The sequence below is a fragment of the Argentina silus genome (assembly GCF_951799395.1).
Source record: "Argentina silus genome assembly, chromosome: 4".
Classification (NCBI taxonomy): Eukaryota; Metazoa; Chordata; class Actinopteri; order Argentiniformes; family Argentinidae; genus Argentina; species Argentina silus.
In genome coordinates, this window is record NC_139658.1 from 15,436,906 (window position 1) to 15,444,690 (window position 7,785).

Here is a 7,785-nt window from a genome sequence, read left to right on the forward strand (position 1 = left end):
CACATAATTATGTTCAACGATCACACTCATGGGATGAGGTGAATAATACCATGTGTAAAAGTCATGACAAACTAACCATGTCATTTACAGCTTCAGACGGCAGGTCTTCCACCACGCAGACAGACAGGTCAGGAGACTGGGACGGGCTGCTATGGTCATAAAGAGAGGAGAGTGACAGGTAAAAAAGCAACTTAATCTCACAGTCTCATTCTAGGGGCTCCAACATGTGCAAAAATAGGTCAAATAGATGAAATGACACATAATCCAATGGGAGTTTTGAATATTGCAACTAGCGTTTCCATGATATGCAAAATGCAATTTTCACACTGTTAACTATAACTCTGGTTGGATAATCACAGTTTTCTTAAGCACTTTGTTAAAGACACAGTACAAAAAAATCAGAGTATTCTGAGAGTATGCTGCAGAGTATTCTGAGTTGTTAGGTATGTTTTGCCCTGTTCAACACAATTTGATCCAGCAAATTGGGGCCCTATGACTGAGTTTATGTGTAATCAAATAACCGGTGGTTGAAACAGATTTGAGGAGTTGACTACTAGGACATTACATATGGACTAATCCAATTGGCCAGGAGGTGAATGGTCTTACCTGATTGGTTGATGGCCTGACCTGACTGGTTAATGGCCTTACCTGACTGGTTAATGGCCTTACCTGACTGGTTAATGGCCTTACCTGGCTAGTTAATGGCCTTACCTGATTGGTTGATGGCCTTCCTGACTGGTTAATGGCCTTATCTGACTGGTTAATGGCCTTACTTGACTGGTCAATGGCCTTACCTGACTGGTTAATGGTCTTACCTAACTGGTTAATGGCCTTACCTATCTGGTTAATGGTCTTACCTGACTGTCTCTGTGTCAATGCTCTCCAGGATCATCTTCTCTTCAACAGGAGGTGCAGGAAGAGGGGATGAACTTTCAGGCTGCAATAACCAAAGACAATGTTGTTAAGGTTAAGCGTAGTCCTTGAGGTCTGATCTAAAGACAGTTTTAACACAGCTTTGATAAGCAGTTTCTACATGTTTCTAAGATGTCTGTTGTTAAGACAGATATCACACCAATAAAAAGCTTCTTGAGAATAAGCTGCAGGGCATGATGGCATTCAGGTATAAAACATGTCCAAACCTGGTTAATGTCTTCCATGATGGGAGCTCCAATTCATTCAAGTAGCCGTAGTACACAGAGAGCAAGTGAGCGCATCAAATGTTATTTTCTGACTGACATCCCAGGTTTCGTCTCTATATATAGTCTGCCAATGCTATGACGTCATCCGCTATGACATCACAAAGGCGCAAGACAGTTTTGACACAACCACGGAACCGGTCGGTTCACGCTCCGTGAACCTTGGGATAATTTCCTTTGTAAACCCAAAACGAAATAACCAATAAAATGACTTGTTTATTCAATTTCTAAAGCTTCCGACTGGTCGTCGATGGCGATTTTAAGCCGTTTTTTCATGTTGCTTTTGTATTCATTTTGTATGAATGTATCAAATGAAAATACAATTAAACGGTATGAAACAGTATGAAAGGAACTTTTTCAGGATTAAATGTGTTTTTGTCCTGTCCTGTTATTAAAGTGGGATAAAAAGAATCAGCTGAGTAATAAAATACAAGAACCACAGCAACCACATCACGCGCTCCCACTCATCCATCATGCATTACGAGCCGGTCATAAGAGTCCTGTATACAGGGCAAGTATAATGTGTTTCAATACATTGAGCCCATAAGTCCTTCAAACCAAATCCACTTAGAGCAAAATGTGTCCCCGGTTCGGTTGACGAATACGTGCTGGAGCCCTAAGCAGGGGCAGCGGTGTGGGGTGAGGCCAGGGGCAGGGGTGTGGGGTGAGGCCACGGGCAGGGGTGTGGGGTGAGGGCAGGGGCAAGGGTGTGGGGTGAGGGCAGGGACGGACTGGGAAAACAAAACGGCCCTGGACTTTCAGCCGACGGGGAGTCGCTCGCGTCGCTCACCGGTGCCGCAGCCCACAGATCGGCCACCGGCCCACGGCCCACAGATCGACCGTGCTCCAGGTGGCCAGTCCGTTTCTGGGTGAGGCCGAGGTTGGACGAGTCAGGTCGGATGGGAGAGGGGGAGGTGAGGGATGAAGGACGAGGAAGAGAGAGGAGAGGAATGTGAGATGGCAGGCGATGGGAGGCTGACACGAGAGAGAGGTAGGGGTAAAGTGTTAATGTTAATGTATTTCATGCACCCTTAAGTCACTAACTTATTTCATGTGACGGAGCGCCTCGGCTGGGTCGGCCAGAGGCACCAGTAGGGACACTCCGTATGTAAACAAGAGTTAACAAGATATAAAACTCACTGGTACTTTCCATCCTCATCATGAGCTGGTTTTAACATGGACAGGTTGTTCAGTTTGGGTCGACACTTAGTAGGATGATATCAGCCCCGTCTTTCCGTCAGAGTTCAATACGAGGAACTAGGCTGCCCTCAGGCGGTGGGAAAGTGTACATGCATGGTCTCCGAACGAATCACACTGTGTGTCTCATTAGTATTTCCTTGTATCCTTCCCAAAATGCTTTGCAGGGGTGCCCACACTTTTTCGGCTTGCGAGCTACTTTCAAAATGACCAGGTCAAAATGATCTACCTACATTAAAAAATGCTAAATATATATTGCGAAATATATACATGCGAATGCATGGTGACACGTGACCCGTAGAAGAGAAGCGATCTCAAACTGGCCGCATTGTACGTCAATCAAGTGGCGCACTCACACTGGCTCAATTGCCTCGTACCGTGCTGAAGCACAAATGTCCATCGTAAAAAAATAAAATAATTAACGTCACGTAATCGACGTATTGGGCACCCCTGCCTGAGGGGATATACATTTGAGACCATTCTGGTACCATACAAACTGTTTTTCCCCTTGGTCAAAATGCTTAATGAATCATTTCAACTGAATATAACATAAATTAATCATAATAAGACTTGTCATGAAAGTGGTGACAAATCCCATCAAATATAAGGTCAACACTTCTCCAACACAAATGTGGTGCACACATACTGTATATCATGACACATACAGACATACCTCAATATTTTATTACCAGAGATACTTGGCACAAGTAGCAATAACCAGTGACAACTTCAATGATACGATTCAAAGATACATGTTTTACTAGGTTCAACAGATGTGGTCTTACAATGAAGAGCTGTGATATGCTGACCTCAGCCTTCAACTAAAACCCACCTAAGAGACCTGGACATGACACACAATGACCAGTTCTATCCTGCTGAAATGGAGAGACTCAGGTAAATACTGAAGATATGGTTGTTGAAAATCACCTCAATATGTCCAGGTCTGGCTTGTTGGGTAACCTATTCATCATGCAAATCTGATCTTTCTGTTACAGCGAGGACCATTGTGGCGACTCATTGAAATGTCCTTTCAGGAGATGTACGTTTTCATTGTTGAAAAGAAGGTACAATATCTGCACCATTTTAGTCTTGAATAGACATACAGTAAGGCCCCAACTTGCTTCCGCTAAAGAGCGCTGCGCAAGTGCATCTGCCCCGACCAACACAAACTTTGCACCAATATAGGTGAGGCAGTAAATGGGAGTTTTCAAAGGACGTGCCAAGGGGAGCAAATTTAAACACCACGTTCCATTATTACATCCTGTATAAATATGTGGACGTAGGCCTAGTGTATATTCTCGCAACACTACATTCTGTACACCTAAAATATCAAATGACCAATGTTGACCAATGTTGCATAGACCGATCGCCTCCGCTCTCTTTGCCAATTACTAATTAAATCATGGAACAGTGCATGTCTTTGATAAGGTATAAAACCAAATAGGAGAATATCTTAAAGGCCCACTAAAGTGAAAATCGTCATTTCCAATATTTTGGTTTGAATTTTGGCTTAACCAGATGAAATTAGCGTCACCCAAATATGAAAACGAGGCTGCCAGAGACCTGCCCTCCGCATAAACTGGAACTTTGCTGAACGAAATTACTAATTTAGCAGCCATGCCCACTAAAACATAGGGCTTATTGTAAGTCTTCTTGAGGCTTGTGCAGTCTCAAGTTGTACAATGAAGTGCAATTCTGACTGCATGGCTTGAAAGCATGGCGGTGACAACATGACGGATATTGAAATAGCTTGAAATAGCTTCAATAAAATGTCCTATGAATTCTCAATGAATAATCACCACATGACGCAACCACATATACTGTATATTCAATCAATAGATCTCTTAAATACCATAATGATTTATATTCTACCACAGTCTAGGCTTACTGCACCAATAATGAAATCAGTTATGGCCATTCAAAATGGGTGTGGTATTGGCCCCGTAGCAATGCTTGATGGCCATTTTGAAAAAGACCACCATGGGGGCGGTTGTGAACAAAATCTGTGATGGCCCTATATTCCATTTCATTTTTAAAGTCCCTTTCTGTCAGAAGGGACATGTTTTATGCTCTCATCATGAAGCCACTTTACTAAAATTAGATTTATCTCTCCACTAGATGAAAATCATTTCTATAGGATTTCCCATAGAGTGAAATGCACAGGCCTGTCAAGTACCTAGGAAGCCTGCAGAGGTCTAGAAAAAGGTCTTGGGGACAGATAAGATTAATATTATTATGTACCAGAGTGATTGCAAGTGGAAGGTTTCGAGAAAATTGTATCTGACTGATTTACAGCATAGCACCTCATCTGTGAAACATGGTGGAGGGTGTGTTTATGTTAGGTCAGGTATAGCTGCCACTAAAACTGGCTACGTTGTTTTAATTGATGATATGACTGCTGACAGCAGCAGCAGAATGTATTCTGAAGTGTACAGAAACATTTTGTCTGCTCAGGTACAAGCAAATGCATTATACAGCAAGACATTGACCCAAAACATACTGCCATAGCAAATCGAGAGTTGTTCAGGGCCAAAAAGTGTAAAGTTCATGACTGGCCAAGTCAACCTTCAGATTTAAATCCAGTTTAACATGCATTTTCCTTCCTGATGATAAGATTTTAGGCAAAAAGACCTCAAAACAAACAACAGAAGACCAGCGTAAGACCAGTACAGGCCTGGCAGAGCATCACCAGAGAATATACCCAGCGTTTGATGGGTTGCAGACTTCAGACAGTTATTGCATGCAAAGAATTGTCAACCAAACACTAAACATGAGTGCTTAATTTGGACATTTGATAAATCTGTCCCATTACTTGTGTGTGCCCTGAGAAAGGCCTGTGAAAGGAAAGGCCTATGCATAAAAAGTGTTGTAATTTCGGAATGGTGAAACCAATATGTACACAAATAAAAGCTGAGAATCTCTACTTTAACCTCATAGTAATTGTTTGATTTCAATTCAAATCCAAACATTTGGAGTGTAGACAGTGAAGCAAAAAATGCTTCATTGTCCCATTACTTACGCAGGGCACTCTATATTGTCAGGCTTGACTGACATTGGTTAAGGAGCATGACTTGAAGCAATCCCTTATAATACTGGTTGGACATCCATGTAATGAGGAACGGAGAGGACAGACATACCTCTCTAACCCTTCCCTCACCCCTTCTCTAATCCATCGTGAACGACATCCTTCCTTTCCTTACCACCCTCATCAATTCCTCCCTGACCACTGGCTCCGTCCCGGCTGCCTTTAAGACAGCCAGTCAAACCTCTTCTAAAGAAGCCAACACTTAATCCATCTGTTGTCCAAAACTACAGACCAGTATACTTTCCTTCATTCTTATCTGAAACTCTTAAACGTTTGTAACTGTGGCAATTCTATGGCCACAACGGGTTCTGTACCAGGTATCACACTGAGAGATGCAGTCGGGGAAGTGGGTATTGCCCATCTTTTATTGCAGAGCTTTAATATGAATTCTCCAAACCATAAACATAAATGTAAACATAAACTGCCCGGTCGCTGTGAGTATTTTTGGAGGGCTGGTTTCTCTGCTCTCTCCAGCATGGCGTGTGTGAGTCGGAATCCTCCCAGCTCCAGCCGCTACTGCTTTTCAAAGGAGGAGAAGGTTAATCAGCAATTCCCAACACCTGCACTAATTAACCTCGCCCCGGCTCCGCTCCCCTGAGCTGCTCCCACCCCCCCCCCCCCCCAACCCCTAGGGAGCGGGAGAGAAAATCGGCCACAGCCATCTGTGCCCCTGGCCTATGAACCACCTTGAATTTAAACGGCTGTAGAGCCAGATACCAACGAGTGATCCGTGCGTTGGTAACCTTCATGTGGTGGAGCCACTGGAGCAGCCACTGGACATGTTCTGCAGACACTCCTTTTCCACCTTACTGTCTTACTGTACCGGGACTCCCTCTCTGACAGTTTCCGGGCGGTCGGCCGCCCTCCTGGACCTTCTAGGACAAAACGGCCCCCAGCCCTCTGTTCAAAGCATCCGTCTGTAGGATAAAAGGGAGAGAGAAGTTAGGGGGGAATAGGAGCGGCTCCCCACAGAGGGCCTGTTTTACCCTCTCAAATACCAGCTGACACTACTCTGACCACTGGACCAGATCTGAGGTACCACAATCTCTGCTGTCTTGTCCACCTGAGGACACACCTGCCCGCTGCAGTGGTACCCCAGATACCGTACCTCCAGAGGAGGTGGCACAGAGGCCACCTGCTGCACATGCTGCCCCCAGTTGGCACTGTGGATGATGACATCATCCAAGTAGGCGGCAGCATATGCAGTGTGGGGACGCAGAACCGGGTCCATGAGATGTTGGAATGTGGCCGGGGCACCGAATAGCCCGAAAGGAAGTGTGATGAATTGGTATAACCCGTACGGAGTGGAGAAGGTTGTTTTCTCCTGGGACTCTGGCGACAAGGGAATCTGCCAGTAGCCCTTGGTCAAATCCAGGGTTGTGAAAAAGCGAGCATGGAGCTTGTTGAACTGGGGCATTGGGTAGGCATCTAACCACGGACGCATCCGTGGGTACTCCACACAGAACCATATAGACCCGTCCTTCTTGGTGACAAGAACAATGGGGCTACACCAGGCACTATTGGACTCTTCTATTACCCCCATCTCTAGCATGGCCCCTAATTCCTCCTGAACCACCTTTCGCTTGTGCTCAGGTAACCGGTAGGGCCACGCCTGGGCGAATCTCAATGTGATGCTGTGTGAGGTTCATGTGCCCTGGCGGGGGGGTGAACACGTCAGCAAACCACTGTTGCAACGAGGTCACCTCCGCTTGCTGGGCCGGGGAGAGCTGAGTATCGAACGGGAGGGAGGCAGGCTTGGGGGAATTTGATACCTCAGGCCCTAACTCATTTCTCTCTGATACCGTGGACAGGGTCCGCCTCTCTCCAAGCTTTGAGGAGGTTGAGGTGGTAAATTTAGGGGTCCCGCCCCTGTCAGAACGCGCAACCTCATAATCAACCTTGCCCACTTGCCGTGTTACCATAAACGACCCTTGGAGCTGGATGATGGGAGAAATACAAGCTTCCTCTCAAACTTATAGATCATGGACTTCAAGGTCTTATTCATACGCTCTTCGAGCCCATCTGCGGATGGTATATGCTAGTATGGATGGATTGAACGCCCAATAACCCGTATAATTTGCACCGTTTGTGTGACATGAACAATGTGCCCTGGTCAGTTAGTATTTCTTTCTCCCAACCCGGGAGATGACCTGAAAAAGTGCCTGCGCAACGCTCTTCGCCGAGATTGTATGCGGGGGCACTGCTTCAGGATATCGTGTTGCCTAATCCATCAGGACCAGCACAAAACGGTATCCCTGTGCGCTCCGGTTAAATGGCCTGATGAGGTCCATACCAATGCGCTCAAAT